This window comes from Apis florea, unplaced genomic scaffold, assembly GCF_048593485.1.
Source record: "Apis florea isolate Af1SG1 unplaced genomic scaffold, ASM4859348v1 contig_2190_pilon, whole genome shotgun sequence".
Classification (NCBI taxonomy): Eukaryota; Metazoa; Arthropoda; class Insecta; order Hymenoptera; family Apidae; genus Apis; species Apis florea.
This window is the reverse complement of record NW_028256541.1, coordinates 2,481,823-2,499,303: the sequence shown is the minus strand read 5'-3', so window position 1 is coordinate 2,499,303 and position 17,481 is coordinate 2,481,823. Positions and strand designations below refer to the sequence as shown.

At 35.0% G+C, this 17,481-nt stretch overlaps 1 protein-coding gene across 6 annotated transcripts in view; it reads left to right on the top strand.

Moving 5' to 3' along the window:
- Window positions 1–17,481, top strand: part of LOC100871326 (zwei Ig domain protein zig-8) — a 396,962-nt gene that overhangs the window by 88,855 nt on the left and 290,626 nt on the right. Inside the window, exons 1-2 of one of the 6 annotated variants that reach the window (XM_086916752.1) lie at window positions 10,857–10,944; window positions 11,025–11,049. The exons of 4 other annotated variants lie outside the window; for them this stretch is intronic. The gene's annotated coding sequence lies outside the window, so the exon portion shown is untranslated. Of the gene's footprint in view, window positions 1–10,829; window positions 11,050–17,481 lie in introns of those variants that run through there. One more of the 6 variants, XM_086916749.1, reaches the window with a different exon arrangement.

Genomic DNA, 17,481 nt, shown 5'->3' with positions numbered 1-17,481 from the left:
GGTAAAAGAGAAATCGTATAAAAATTGGATTTGTCGATTAAAAACTGAAAAAGAGATGAAATATTGAAAATGTGTTTGCATTGCGAGTACAGTCCATTTCGAAAACCGTTGGCGTTATTAAATAAAAAATAATTTAAAAAATTATCTAACATTGCCACTTTACAAGCTTACACTGATCTCACAAATCGGACAAAAGAAATTTCTCTAATCACGGAATCGAATCTCCTTAACTCTCGAGGGAAAAGTAACAAATCTTCGAATCGTTCTCGAACTCTTGTTCTCGAAGTTTAACAAAACGAAGATTCAATTGTGAAGAAACTATGTACAAGATTTAATTAATTATGCAAGCTCGAAAGAAACTTGTAATGCATTCCTACATTAATCCTCCCCCCTTTTTGTTGAACTTTCTACAATTTCTACGATTAATATTCCATTTCCATTATAAACGATTCCTTGAACGATCCTCCCAAAATAACATCATAAACGATCCCTTCTCCTTCTCGAAAAGAAATATCGTAACGATCATTCTAAATCGATTTGATCAATCGTGGAGAATCGAGGGGGATCGTTGATCGAAACAACTAAGCTGCCAGTTTCATTAAACCAGTTCCAGGAGACTAGCCTGGTTTCCTATCCCCGCCAATTTCATTAAATTCACGAATCCAAGCTGATGTATTTAACGCCGCGCCGCGTTTGCGGCGTGTTTCCGCTCCTTGGAGCGAAAGACCTTGGTCGAAAAATACGAGGCGCGGGCGGAAAACACGCCCGGCTCCGTAATTAACCAGCCAGAAAGATTAAAGAGGTTGGAAAGCCCTTTTCCCCCGTTCCTTTGTGGCGTGGCTGCAGGACGGTGCAGCTCTTATTTAGATTCCCTGGCCACCGATGCCACCCACGTACTGCCATTGCTCCTCTTTTTCTTCTCTCTCCATTTCTTCCTCTCAACCTTCTTCTTTTTCTTCCCTCTGTTTCACGAGAGAGAGAAGATCTCGATCTTAAGGAGTGGTTTGGAATCGAAAAGCGCCCATGGGAGGACAAGGGTTTGGCCTACCTTCGCGTTAGCCACGATTGGGGGCGTTTATGAGGTTTTGTCTCTTTGTAAGCGGTGGATTTGTCGGACGACGAGGGCTCGAGGGAAGCCATCGTGTTTGCTAATATCGCGTATCGGTGGGATATTGGCGGTGTTTGCTTTTTTTGTAGTCGATTTCGCGAGATGTAGCGAGTTTGAAATGGTTGAATTTTTGGAATGGTTTGATAATTTTCCAATTTCGTGAGAATATTCCTTTCCCGCGAGTTGAACGGATCTTAAATATTAATTTAAGTAAAGTAATATTCTTTCCTTATTTTTTAAGGAGTTGGAGAAGTTTGAATATAAAGTGTTTAATATTCTTCCTAGCTTTCTCTCGATATCGATTTCTGGAATTATTAGAATGGTGGGCTAATTTCGTATCGACAGATTTCCATGCCAGCATTAAGCTCGCGTGTAATCTGTAATTATACGGTTTATTTTTAGCAGAAAGGAATTGAGTGCCTTCTGCACGACGACGACGGCACACCATTGACTTCGAGCCGTAGCTTATCGAGGAATTTCAAATTCATAGCGTGGGGTGGAAGTTGCCTAATAAATATGTAAATAGAATTTTTACTGTCTCCTATATATCCGAGAGAATACGCGTCTTAATTTTTCGTCCCAATCTTCTCCGATTGTTATCGAAAGGGAAAAAGTAATATAAAATTGTACAGTTTCGTTTTTTTTTTTTTTTTTTTTTTACTTCTTATTTTCTACACGATTATAATTGGAAAATTGCACAAGAATATTTCAAGGCACGAATAGATTGAAATAAGAAAAATTGTTTTTTCATTCAATTGATTAAAGATTTGAAGGATAAATTAAATAAATTTATTTTTCATCTACTGTTAAAAGAATAATGAAATTTAACTTGTGAAATTTTTTATTCCATGCCTATGCTATGGACGACTAAGAAATTTCAATTTTAACTTGACTATATTTTTATTATTATAACATGAAAGTTGCATCCATATAAATTTTCTTTCTATGAGCACCCAGTTTGATTACATCGAGTAATCTTTGAAAATATGACTGGATGAGTCATTTTCGAGATGGATAAGAAAGCTAGATCTCCACTGTCGTGTTATTAAACGCGGGTATGAGAGAAAGAGAGGAAAGGAAAGGGGAAGAAAGAAAATTGTCACCCACATTGGACACGCCTCCTGTATCTTAGCCAGTTTCTCCATTTTACAAATTTACACGGTGCCAGGAAAAAGTATACACACGTTCCCGCTATTTACCATTCGGGCCAAAGTCGTCTCAAAGGGTGAGAGAGCATGTATTTCCGCCTCTTCATGATCGCACCCCCCCCTCCCTCCCTTCACTCTTGTTTTCTCGTCGTCAATTTATGCTTTCCAATATCGCGAAGTTTGGCTTTGGCTTTCGAGTTGTAAAAATGCGATTTTACATGATTTTACGTGATACACGAAGAAGAGGGGTATAAAGGGATGACGATAGGAAGGGGAGATTAATGAAAAAAAAAAAAAAAAAATGAAAAGATTGTGATCGATTATATTTCTTAGAGATAAAGGGAATTAATTTCATAATATTGGATATAAAGTATTTTTTCGTCATAGTTTAATCTTAAATTTTAAATTTTATCAATTGTGAAGCAGTAATTGTTGAATAATTGTATTTAAAAACAAGTTATTGTAATATCAACTTGATAACTTGTTGTTCTAATATTCTAATTAATTAATAGTTAAATATTATTATAAGAGGAAAACGAAATAAATGTTTGATGACTTTAAATTTTTAAACAGAATAACTTCTATTTAGAAAATTTAATTTTCAATAATATTTTATCGAGCACTTTTTTTGTCGCTTAAATTATTTTTCAACTATCTTATCCATACATCTTCCTCTTATTTTTATTCCATTTATAAATAGAGTTTTTCTTCTTACAGAAAAAAAAAAGTATTATATAACAATTTTATTCTTCAAGAAGAATAAGACAGAACACAGTTTGAAACAGTATTATACGACTAAACTAAAGGAAGAAACAAAGAAAAATTGAAGAAAACATAAAAATATTTTTAAATTTATCATTAAATTATCACGTTTAAATTGTATTTTCGTCGTATATGATTTTTTTCCTCCTCCGTACAAAGCTAACTACATATCAAACGTTGCAATGCGCACAGCAGCTGATGCACTTGTCCAGTTGAAATATCTGAAATGGAAACCTTGTGGCGGACAAGACTCTACGAAGTTCGTTCGCGCCACTTTGACGTTATAAGAGTCACACGCCAATGCATTATTCATATCGCAAGGGATGAGGGAGTGAGATACATTGTACTTACGAACATCAATATGCGTGGTTCGAGATGCCCTTATTTCCAGTCAAAGAATATCTGCTGTGAACTGTCGGTCGTTCGTGCGAGAAACTATTGGGGTATCGATAATAGGATTTCCATGTTTTCTTTTTGCCATGAAGAGATCATTAATTCGACACGTTGGCGATTTTATTTATCGCTTAATTTCGTTTCGTAGAAGAGTTTGTTAAAGCGCGAGAAATGAACTTGCTCAATCATAATAATTTTTCTAAGATTAGCAATGGATTATAAGATGTTGTGATGCACACAGATTTGTCAAATTATACGCGATTTGTCTTCACGAAGAGTGTTTCGAAAAGACTCTCATAACTGACTATGATGTTTCTTTTTCGTATCTTTCTCCTTTTCTATTTGTCGTTAGAGGTTTCATTCTTTTATTTGCAATTCAAAATTTCTAAAAATGTTAAATTTAACGATTAAAAAATTTTGACGTTTGTATTTCCTTCTTAAGTAATTCTGGATCATAAATACATGCCGAAGAGAAAGATAAGAAGACTAACCCTATTGATTTTCAAAAGTTTAAATCAATTTCTCCTCGATGCGTCTCTTGATAACATAAATTTAATTAAAACGCGGGACACTCGATAAATGATTCGAATAAATTAATTTGTCAACATGGTGGAATTACGTGAATTTCAAGAATGTGTGTATAGGAATAACGTTCATTGTTGTTACTTAGCGGTGGTAGTGCAGTTGCGTATAAATTCGTTGGACATTGACAAGTCTGCCAATAGTTAATCCAACGTTATATTTCCACGAGCTCCGTTTATCGATATTTCATCGTGGATTTACATTTCCCCCTTGTTGTTACAATATTATTTAATACAATGTGCCCCGAACTTGCCGTTTCACAATTCTATAACACATCAAAATTATTCACGGATGCAGGAGGACAAAAGGAGGAAAAAATATCAAATGAATATAATCCATTCGAAAATCGTTTAAAAGGGGAAAATTTTATCACATTTTTCTTTCCTTTGAATCTGCTCGCTTCGCGAGATTTTCGAGAATACACACGCATGGATACATCGCGGATGATACAACGAAAGCGATCGGAACGTGTACGTGTGTTTAATGACGTAAAACAAAAGAAGCGAAGGGATGAAATCAAAGTTTCAAGATCTTGACACGGTAACCCGAGGAATAATGGAAATAAAATTTATTATTGCCAGCGCTGATCCGGCTACGTTAAAACGGAACTGATACGCGGCGAGGATGATACATTAAACCGCTTTTGCGATATTTCACCGGCGCCCCATTATTCTGTTTTAGTACTCCATTTTTCTCCAGAACGCGTATATTCCTTCTTTCCTTGCCGGTTATCCCGCAGTTTAAGGTGAATTCGAATTCGCAATAATTTACGAGGCTTGTTAACGCAGCTATTTTATAATGAAATTCGATCTTTAAGCTGCTGTCGATAATTTTTAAGACAGAATTTTGATCGATTAGACGATTTAATCCAGTCGATGAGTATTAAGTATTTACTATAATTATAACTTCGAGATGTATCAGTTGTTTAATCGTTTATTACGATCGTTAATCATTTAATTGAAATAAACATTATTCAATTCGTATAAAATTTTAAGTATGATACTGCCAAAAATTGTAATTTATTTTACTCGACATTGTGTTAATATCTTTTAAATTTCGCTTTTCAGAGAATTTTGAATTTCAATTGCAATTAGAAATATTACAATTTCCTAGATATTTGAATAATAACTTATAGCACTGCTATATTGTAACATTAAATTGTAGATGCTTATATACCTAATTATTTATAAATTAAAATATATTTCGTTTAATATGAGAATCAATATTTTCATTCATGCGCATACAATTTTGCTTTATCCTTTTTTTTTTTTACTATATCTAACTTTTTAAAGATTGTTCTGTTGCACAATATATCTCTGTAATTATTTTCCTCTTCGACTCGACTTCCCCTCCAATACTTATATATCCTCAATTTCTTCACTCGCAAAAAAAAAAAGAAATTCTCTCGATCGAAACAATCTCGACAATGTTAATTTCCCCATTAGAACTCGACTCCCGCAGAAGCAAGTTCTTTCGGGAACAATGGCTCCCTTCCCCTTTATCGCACAATTCCACGGGGTTAGAAATGTCATTTCTTTCGCTGTAGGTCTCGCATTGTGTGCCGCCTCGAATCGGCAACAAAAGCAGTTGTCAAAGTGCTTTCGGCATGCGAACAAGAAATTATTACCTGGCGATGGAGCCACGTTCGTGAGAGCAAGAAGTAACGAGGGGCTCTCCCCACACGCTCTAATTATACGGCATCGATACGGAGCTAAAGATAGGGAAAACTTTCTTTTCGTTTAATTCTTTCGCGTTGGAAATGGCCCCTGGACTGGGAAGTTATTTTCAATGAGGGTTTATTTTTTGCAATAAGGTCGGCGGATATTTTGTTTGACAATAAATAAGGACGAGTTGAATGCGGTTAAAGAGATGAAAACGCGCAGCCCGTGGACTAAATCAAAGAAAAACTGGGGCGAACTGCGGTCGCCAAGAAGGATCTTTCGATTAGTCGATTCAATTAGGGATTGCATTTGTTGGGGAACTTCGAGCCACGCTTCTTATTCAATCTCTGTTAGTCGTGAAATTTTTCAGATCGTGGTGGAAACAAAATTATACCGGATTTTATATTGTTGTTTGGATAGTTCGATTTTAAGTCGAATTATTTTCATACTTTATTTGCAATAATGTTTTTCTTTTTTTTTTCAGGTGAGTCTTCAACGCATACTTCATTAGTCACGTGCCTTGTCACGTAAGTAAGTGAATCGAAATATTATATAATACGAATTATTACTCACGATATGATAATTTATAACGTTTAGAAGAATAGAATTCATAAATATTAATAATTATATTGGAATTTATAATTCTCGAAAGAGATTATAAGCAAAGAAGGAAAGAGTTTTCTTAATTTATACGTATATGTTCAAGCATTAACTTTCTTTGATTTTTTTATAATCACGATCTGAAAAATCAAAGTTAATCAAATACAGCTCAGGTACATTTTAAACGACTTATAGAGTAATTGAAAGGCACGGAAATTTATCTTTATGATCTAATAAAAATTCAATGCAGGTTTCTCCATATTAACAAGAATTTACTCAATGATTCTAAATCTACAGCAATACTTCACAACCTGAAATTCATACAATTAAATAAAATTCTGTTCTTTCCCTTTAACTACTCATCGCTTCCAATCCATAGGTTGAGAAACACTGTTGTTGCATACATTTTTTCCCCAAGAAAGGCCTACTTCCTCCTCCACTTTATCCAAGCAAAATCCAAACATCTACTATCTCTCTGTCTCGTGTGCTGATACTCGGTGATTCGGCGGGAAAACAAGTAGGTGGGAGGGGAGGAGGTGGTTTCACGTTACATCTCACTGCCCGCGGGCATTATGCTAACGGTATTTTTCGCGAGAACGTTTCGCAACGTTAAACTCCCTATTTATATTCTCTCGGCACAGTTCAGACGAGGCACGTCGCGGGGGAGAGGCTGGGCCCGGCCTCGAGGACGTTGAATGCTCGAACGAGAGGGCAGGCAGGCTTGTAACTGCGCTTTTTGCAAAAAAGCGATACAAATTGTAACGCGTCGACACCACGCGAAATTTCCTATTTCTATGCCGGCCTGCGTCCTGGAATTAGAAGGACGCGAAGCATTGGCGTGCACGTGACTATGAACGAGAGGTATCCGGTTTCTAACGAATTCTTAACGGGCAGAGGAGACGTATTTGTGGACTCTTGGGATACGAGTATGGTTTTGAAATATTTGGCCAATGGGTGAGAAAGTTAAATATCGTTTCGAGGATTGTATATGTAGAAATTGTACGGTTTAGAAATAGATCGAAAATGTTTTAATTATCGGAGTTAATGCACGAGAATTACAATTGGAAATTTCTTGATACGTTTTGTATTAATTCAATAAACGAGACGAGTTATAATTTTTCGAACAGTTTTAATTGAAATGAGGGACGTGAAAAGAGGGTATTTTTTGGAAATTGTACAAAATGTTTCATATTCATATTTCAACTTGAAATGATATCTCGAATGTTCATATCATTTGTGATCTCAGATTTTGAGAAATCGAGATGAACGATGGACGTAGAATTTTAAATGTAATAAAACGTATGCTTGAATTTTACATATTACATATTTATTTTATAACAAAGATATTTAACATTAATTTTAACTATTGGAATTCGTTGACTAAACATTTGGTAAACATTCTCGTTTACCTATACCTTTCTTTTTCCAGTCAAAATAATAACCAAAATGAACTAAATTAATCAATTTAGTCGACTAATGCATAAATTTACAAAACTTTCCAAAATCTGCACGATATGCAGAAAGACACGTTATTAATCCGTTATTAATTAAACAAATTATGAATTAACTGTAACACGAGTGTTCAATTTTACGATATTAATCGAAACATCCAATCCAATCTCCCAACCGGCTCATTTCCCTCCCAAGAACCCGATCTTTCACGTTTCTCGAGAATAGGAAGGCGAAAGTAGCGGTATTCAATCTACTCCCTCTGTCGCGAGCCCGAATTTAATTCAACATCCCTTGGCCATCTGAACCCGTGACGTGGAAAATCACGAAATGCTCGATCGTCGGGGAACGCGTCGAGCAAATGCAGTGCTCCACAGGAGGAGAGGACGTCACCCAGAAATTACCTCGTTTCGTAACCCCTTATTTCGCCCGGCCGTTTTACCAGGGAAATTAATTTACGCAATCAACATACAGATAAGGCTGGGAACAAGCGTGAGCGCAAACAATGCACACCAACTACGAGAGAGAGAGAGAGAGAGAGAGAGAGAGAGAGAGAGAGAGAGAGAGAGAGAGGATAAACCCGCAGGAGCAGCTCGATATTTCCAGTGTAAAGGATTAATACTATTAATTTAATAGAGTCGGAGGGAAACTTTTCTCGAGGATTCTATTTTTCCTCGAAAAACCTCTTTTTCCCTGTTTTTTGCCCTGTGGACAAAGCGGTTCCTTCCGTTGATAGTTTCTGCAACGGGCGAGATACAACCCCTTCGTGGAAGAAAAGAGTCGAGAAGGGAACTATCGTGCGTAAGAAAGTAATGAAATTTAGCCGAGTTTTGATCGAGGAATTATTTTAGAAGCGCGAGAGGACATTTGATTAAAATTATATATCACTCTGTACATGGAGTACGAGGAGTTTTCTTTTTGAGTTGGAACTGTTTGAAAGCGCGGGAGGATAGTTTTATTTTGGATAGTTGAAATTTTGTTTAATTCTCGTAATTAGGAACATTACATAGTGGGTTGAAATTGTAACATTTTAACGTTGTTATTATAATTCTGCAGCGAAAGATGTAAGATAAAGAGGAAGACAAAATTGCGTGGCTTTGTGAAATCACGTTATTTTCGAGAATTTTGCATTATTTTGCTTTAAGTTTGTCTCTTATTTTATGGATTACGCAATTCAATCTTTTATTTTTATTCATAAATGGGATATACGAAGGAAATTGGACAAGAGAATTAGAAAGGCAAATAAATAATCTCTCCGTTAATGATATTATAACTTGAATATACAATTTTCCAAATGAAACATTTTTACCTATCCAGGATAAAATATTTCATTCTAAGTATAATATCTTAGTATAAGAAAGAAATAATGTTAAAATAACTTTATCGTTCGATCTTTCGCGAATTGGTCATTCCAAAATAAATTACACAATCTATAAAACGGGGGGGGATTCACAATGTTATTTCTAGAAACGATGGGGTACGATGATTTATATCGCTCCACTAACGAGGGAGAAACTCGTTAAATTATTCTGAACTGCCGTTTCGAAGTCGCTTATGCGATATATATTCTCTGGTTTCCAGCAAAACCGTCGATGAAACGAACAAGTTACGAAATCGTTGCGCTTAAACCGAACGAACCGGTACATTGATTCCCGGGAGTCACTTCCGCGCAACATTTAGAAACGACCACTCATAATATCGTTAATGAAATAGTATCGCGAATCATCGACCAACTTCGTCGCCCACTGCACGAATAATTGAAAAGCTATGATTGTGATCGTGAGCGGAGTCTCGATAGATGCTTGTTTCATTCAATTGTTTCCCTTTCCTTCGCTTTGATTTCATTGATTTTTTCCTCTAATAATAACAAACGAAAATATTTGTTGAGAGAGGGAGTTTTGATACGATGAAAATGGATTATTTTTGAGAAATTCTAATATTTATCATCTGCGTGTTGTATACGGTTATATATTTTTACACGTCATCTATATTTGTACGATTTGTAAGTATTTTAATTTCTTTGGGTATTCTGTTATCGATTTTTAAATTATAAAATTATGACACGTAACAATTTTCTAGTCACACATTTTTCAATCATTTTTTCTACTATCAGTATCCATTTTGAAAATACTAATAATGTTCGAAATCAGAATAATATAGAAGGAAAAATTATAGAGTTTCGCTAATTTATAATGTAAAAGAGTGATATCAATCGAGTGGATAATAACGTCGAACAATATCAATCATTTAATTCACTTTTAATTCGAGTAAGAAGCTGATGGAATATAGCACGTTTTGCAGCTGCTCTAAGGCTGGGTTCAATTTACCATGGTTTTTACGACCACTAGAAAATTGTTTCATTATCAGGAGCACGGTGTATACACAGCATCAGATTCCACCGACGTCGCATCCCGTTAACTGTGCTGGAAAATAATTTCAATGGGATCCTTGCCAAGATTCTTACTCGATTCCGGCCTAGGCTGAAAGTGTGCCATAATCTTCATTGTATTACCGCCTGCTTTCGAAGCTGATCTCGTGGTTCTCCGCGATAAGAAGGTTCGCCAAAGGTGTCGATATTAAAAATTTAGTGATATCTAATCGGTATTCTCGTATCACTATAGCACAGCATAATACACGAGCATACAAACTGTTATTAATTCTCAATATTTCCTTTTACAAGTGAAAGATTTTGGAAAAAAATTGAAAAGATAAAAGTTCCGCTATTTTTTTTTATACGTAAAACGATAATTAAAATAAATCAAACAAACAAATAATCTTTTAAATTTATAATAATGGAGTAACATATCATATAACTTTCTTTTACAATTAATACTTACATTTTTAATTGTATATTTTGTATAGTGATTGTTGAAATGAACCCCAGAGATCTCTTACACGATAATATTTACGTATACCTTAATATAATGTTATATCACTGATCGAGTATCTGCCATTGCCGCTAGGTGGCTATAATTATGATCAAACCAATGCATAGAAATTACTAGGGATTGCATATTGATCCGTAATACCGATTACCGCCGCTAGGTGGCTTCAAGCGCCATCGCGAATCTCGTTAGTATTATTTTCATTGTCAGATATAAGTAGTAGACCAAACAAACAGGTGTCACACGTTTTTTTTCCTATCAAGATCCTATCAAGAAGACGAAAGTTTATTAAAAAGTTTTATTAAGTTTTTTAAGTGAGTTTTGTGTTTGTGATTCTTCTAAATTCGACGGCAGAGGTAACATATATAATACTTGATATATAAAAGTCATCCTTTAATTGAGTTGTAATTGGATCTACTTTGTGTGAAAATCGAAGTTCTTCGGCATCATGTAACAATAAGGTAAGATCTATATTATTTAATAATAGTAAATGAATGTTTCATTTCTTTTCCATTATATATATATATATTATATATTGAGAATAAAAGTTTCTTTAAATAATAAATAATCAAGTTAGTGTATAAAATAATTAATTTTAAGAGAAATAAAAATACGTTTCTTGAAATTATGGTGTTAATTATAATTTTTACCACCATTCATAATGAATCCGAATCCTAAATTTTAAGAGAAATAAAAATACGTTTCTTGAAATTATGGTGTTAATTATAATTTTTACCATCATTCATAATGAATCCGAATCCTAAATACAGCCTAAATACTTAATAACAACAACACTCTCGGCTAGTTTTCCTTATAATTGAATAAATACAAATAATGCTTATATTCTTATATATAGATAAATTAAATATATAAAGAAACTAACTTAAATTTTTTGAAATAAATTTATAACTGCTATTTATTTTAACTTTTTTGCATTATTTATTTCACTTTTAGTATATATATATATATAACTTATGCAGGAAAAATATCGAATCTTGTATTAATTTTTTTACATTTCTTTATGTGAAAAATGTTTTCCATTTGAATGCAATATTCTTTAATTAAAATGAAAGAATTGCTATCGTTTATATGTCGCGAAAAAAGAAAATGAAAACTTGTTCTGTTCCATTGTATTCATTCTATTCACATTTCGAAACGTACGCTTTTCGAAAAAGCAAAGAGAAAAAAACTATATTGCAAATCCTGCTATCGAGTTTAGTATCGAACTTTACGTATTGTTTTTACATAATCCACTGATTGAAAACAATTTTATCGACGTGGAAACGAAAACCGACTAAACCATAGCATTTGTTCAATGCATACGTCAATGCAGAATAACTGAGGAGTGAACGTGAAAAAGGAGGAAAAGAAGCGGAAAGCCAAAAATATTATTCAATTAGCTGATGAAACGAGCCAGAAATTCAGTGAGCCCGTATAAATTCTGGCTCAGAATTTAATTTATAATATCGTCTTGTGACGAATAAGCGGAGCATTGACAGTAGCATTGAGATTGTGAGTTTAATTAAATAAGACAGCTGTTCTCCAAGACATAAAAGTTTATCGGCTCGAAAATTTATTTCACCTTTCTTTCTCTAACCATCCTTTCTCTCCTCCTTTTTGCATTGACTAAAGATACAACACGCTATCTGATTATATAATTAATTGAATATTTTTTTATTCAAAGTCGAGACAAGGAATTGAGTTGAAATTTTACTTTGGAAATTTCACTTTCAAAGTACACCAAATATACATTATTGAAAAATAGATTTTCCAAATTGCGAACTTGCTACATTTTCATTATTTCTTATATAGTATGAAACTCTTTTCCTTATCTTCAAAATATTCATATCTCAAAATATTAGTTTTTATTTTATTCGAGGTGAAAATTATCGTATTGTCTTGTTATTTTCAAATTACATATTTTTCAAATAGAAAAATCGTGAAATCGAACACGAGCAAACACGATACACGGTATATTCCATAATATATATAGCGTCACGATGAATTGAAACTTGTTTCGATGACGATTAGTTTCAAAAAGTTGGTTTGAAAAGTTTGTCGATTTAACCCTTATCGGGTTAATCAGCGATTCGCTTGCGATTCCTTCAACGTTGGACAAATCCACGTGTACAATCGTACACGTAAATCTTCGACACTCGTGACTGATGTTTATAGACATTTCGTGTATTTTTCGACGCGTGGTAATAAATAATCCAACCTTTTTCGAAAAGTCGAGTTGGACATATCGATCAAAAGCGCGCGAGTTTGTTTTTGAAACAGCTTACACTTCGTTTCGAAAAGGCGAATCGATGACTGTTGCATTTTTTTTTTTTTTCTATCAGAGAAACGCCTGGGAAATGTTGTTTTCTAGTTTAACGTCAAATCGAATTGAATAATTTAATAGTAACGGGGATAAATTTTTTGAAACGATCGATATTGTTCTGGACGATGACGCATTTGATGCTGTCCTTGTGTGTAGATTGATCATGGAAATTTCCTTTATTTCGGTTATGATGTCAGCGTGATATTTATAATGACGATAAATGTTTCATAAATGGTACAAAGTGTTTAATTTTAATTTATTATTTATCGAATGAAAGTACATTTTTTTTTGTCTACAAAGCAAAGGACTAATTATATCAGATTACCTCTCTTTTAAAATTACTCGTTTCTAATAATAGGGAATTGCAATTCGTCCTGCAAATAAAATATTATGAATTGCTATTACGATACAAATTTTCTTCCTTCCGCACAAAAAAGACACTTTCTTCTAATTGTAATTATCAATACTTTGTTGTTTACTGCTGAAGAGAATCATTGAAATGTAAAGAGATAGTAGCGAATAACGGCGAGTTTCATCAGTCGTAGATTTAAAGTGAACAACTCAATCAAAGATGAAGATGTTCGAAAGATTGTTTCGATTTAACGAACCGTCATTTCTTTTATTATCGACGATTATCATTAAATTAATTACTGGTGATAAATATTCATACTCGATTATATCGCAATCACTATACCGATTTCGTAATAATCCATTTTCATTCCCTTCCAATTATTTTATCAATAATAATATATGAAATATTAAACATAAAGCGTCCCTCATCCCATATATTCATACGAATGAAATAAAATACAATACATATAAGATTGGGAGTGGCGAAAATAGCAACATAAAATCGATTCGTTTTCCAATGTTCGGCGATGGGTATCTCGAGCACCTGTAAGTATCATCATCCGTGGCAGGCGAGCCTCGTTCGATCTTCCCTTTTTCATTCTCGTCGAATTACCACTAGAGAAATAAGGGTTTGTTTGTCTACGTGACTACGTGTCTGAAAAGTCACTTTGATTAAACGTGCCGATTAGCCGACGAGACGAAGCGATAAATTGAAGAGAAACACTCGGTCTATGCCAATTATGTGACGACAGTTCTCCCGCTATCGAGATTTTCGTTTCTTTGTCTCGTGTGTACGCATCGTTAACCTCGCCGCCACAAAATCCTGGACCTGGAGAGATGTTTGCCTTCTTTTTCTCGCGCGATTAAACACATATACACACATATGCTTCAGAGCAAAGATTTTTGCTCGGTTGTCTCTGCCAATGCGGCTAATGATTAGAAATTTGTCGAAAGTTTTCCAGTTGTGAAAATAATATGGAAATAGTGTTAACAGGTGAGTGTCGAACAGAATTAGTAGGAGAGGGAAGAAAATAATTGGAATTTGGGACAGAGAATCTATTAAATTTATATAACAGTCTTGAATTGACAGACAATGTTTATTCGTTGAAAATTATAATATGGAACTCTTGAAATCTGATAACACTTGACAATATTCAAGTAATTATTTAACAATAAATTCAATGGAATTTATACTCGAGATTAATTTTCTCTACTCGTGAATTCGAATCGATGATTTATTATTGATGATTCAACTGTCGTGTGAACAATTCCATTTATAATTTCCCTTTTCATCTTGTGGGTGAAATTTAAAGATTTTGAGCATTTGAGAAACATAATTGATTCTCATCACGATTGCAGAAGGAGTACAACAAATCATTTATACGGATAGGTGTTGTTGACACAATATCGCACTTCACATGCTTAGAATGCTCATTCAATATGATTTTAGATCAATCTATTTGCAGCAAACTGATAATGATACGATTAAACGAACGATTGATTAAATTGTTAAACAGATCATCGTTGCACCTTCAGATTTTTCGTTACTAGAATTCGTTAAAGTAAATGTGGGAGGATTTATTTAAAAAAAAAAAATTGAAAATAAAATTACTTTTCCTCAGAAAATTGAAATAATCGTAATCGATAATAAATGAGTTCTTGGGGTAACGCAAGGAGGTGAATAAATGAGATATCACGAATGGTTTAATCATCTTGATAATAAGTTATCTTGAACTTGGGATCATGCAAATTTCGTGCTCTCAGCACTGCTATTGATTATTAAAACTTGCTTAGCGAGATGCATACAAAATACATAATACTTCACTTCACGAGTGACACTTGCTCGTTCACTTGAACCCTCCATTCTTCAACTTGGTAATTCATGTTACTTAGTGCGCCACAGTTTTCGAGCTACGTTCTCCTTGCAACTTTTACCACTTTAACGCATGTCGTAGCTGTGTATACGTCGATTTTATAATCGTGGCACATCTTTTGTTCGTTGCAACGCGAAGCAATTAAAGGAATTCCTCTTCATCCGTAGATTTTTTCAATTTCTGTCACATGATAAAAAAGAGAGAGAACTTCCAATCAATTCGATCAATTCTTATTATCAAAGAAAATTTAAATTTAACTTGTTGTTCGTATCATTCGTTACGGAAAAATCAGTCTCCACCCTGTCACATATTTTCTTGGTGATTTCTTAAACCGTGCGCCTGAAACTTCTCCATTGCTGGAAATCAACCAACTCTCTTTTGCACAGACCCTTCACTACTGCGACCACACTTTGTCGTCTCGTTGGGCGTAGCACGAGGCCTGGTTGTACAATCAACCGCATAAAGTGCGCGATAAATCGATCCGCGGCAGGTTTTGACACGAGGAGCCGGCGTTGAGTATCCGAGGTGGCTTCGATAAATCGTCCTCCCGCCATTGTTAGCGCCGATGGATCTGGGACGATCGTTTTGGCACGGGACCCGCCATTCGCGCATATCATTTCGATCGAGCCTCCTTTCGTCGACCATTGTTTCGACCTTTTACGATCCCTTCCCAGAAATCGAGCCGATTGTCCGTCACAGATCGAGCGTCAAAACGCCTGGCTCGTAACGTCGTCCAATCTCTTCTCCTCAGAGTTTTTCTCTGCTCCGTTGTTTTTACCGGTTTTCAGTGTTTTCAAGGGGAGAAAACTTGATCGATCCTCCTTTGCTCGCGGTTTCTTATCCTCCGAATTAAAGTTCTGGGCCGAAAGAAAACCGGGGTCGGCGACGTCTCCTTCGGGATGGAAGGATTTGGAGAACGTGTTTCCTCGCGAGTTAGGTGGAAAAAAAAAAAAAAAAAAGAAAGAAGAAACTGGTGGAAGTCTTGCCCCAATTAAATTTCGAAAAAATTTATTTCCTTTCCCTCTCCTCTCCTCTTTTGCGATTTTTCGCGCACGAAGGACGATTTGACTGGTTTGGCTCGATTGCGATCGCCGGTTTTTTTTAATTAAATTTGAGCGCGTTTTATTTGAAATCGAGCGGCAGAAGAGGGTTCGAGGGCTGCTCGCCTCGCTGATGAATTGGCCGGCTTTTTCAAATCAGAACGTTTTAAGGTGAAGGTTAAGTAGAGCGTGTCTTTAATTACGGACTTCATATCCCAGATTGAAGGATTCGTAATTTAGAAATTTACCGGTAACTGCGGACTGATTCCTTTTTTTCCCTTCTCTTTTTAATGCTAACGCGTAAGCTCTTGAAACTTGTATGATCGTGTAAAATGTAGTGTAAAAAGAAAAGAAAGGAACGAGTTAAATACATAATTAAACAGAGACTCTTACATCCTATAATTATCGTTTAATCGATAAATTAATTAATATATATTCGATCATTTTGTTTCAAATCTGTCGATAAGCTTTTACAACATTTACAACGTTTCTGACAGAGAAATGATTTTTAGAGGAAAGTATTTCTAAATACAAAAAGTATATAAATCTCGTCATGAATATTTACGAGGGTGTGAAAAAAAAAAAATATGTAAATTCGGTGTTGTATATACTTTTAAATTTTCATTTTAATCCGTATTAAAGGTGGCTGAAAAAAAAAGGGGGGGAGAAAAAACTCGTGGCGAAGAACGGAGCTGGATAAAATTTTTACACTGGAGAAATATATTATAATATACATATCCTACAAACATATCCTACACTTGACCGTTAAATCAATCGTACGACCATCTGTTAGTTAAGGCTTGATTAACTAACAGTTCGGTTTTAACCAGCTTATCTCTCCATCAGAATCGAAATTGGATGAAAAACGTTGGCCTGGATCAACGAATTTCCGCAGACGTGGATTTATAAGTTGCGCCGGTGTATCGGTGCAGACCGATGCAGATTTTTTTATGACGCTATAAATTCTCACGTGGCCCGATCTGCCTCTGCGAACCAAAAATATTTTTGCCCTTCCCCCCCAAAATACGACCACCTATAAAAGTTCGACCACAGTTTATCGATTCGCCGCCCTATCGCCTCGCCCCCCCTCCCTCCCCCCCCCTTCGACGAGTCGTAGGTAAGTTAATGCCCAACGATAACCCCAACGACCGTGCAATCCGTCGCATTATCGGCCTTCAAATTTTGCCACGGATGTCGTCGCTCTTTGATGGAATACGATTCCTCCTTGAAACGTTGCTATTCCTCGTGAGAAATCGTTCCAATCTTTTTTGGAAAATTATATCTCGGTATATCCTTGTGAAGATG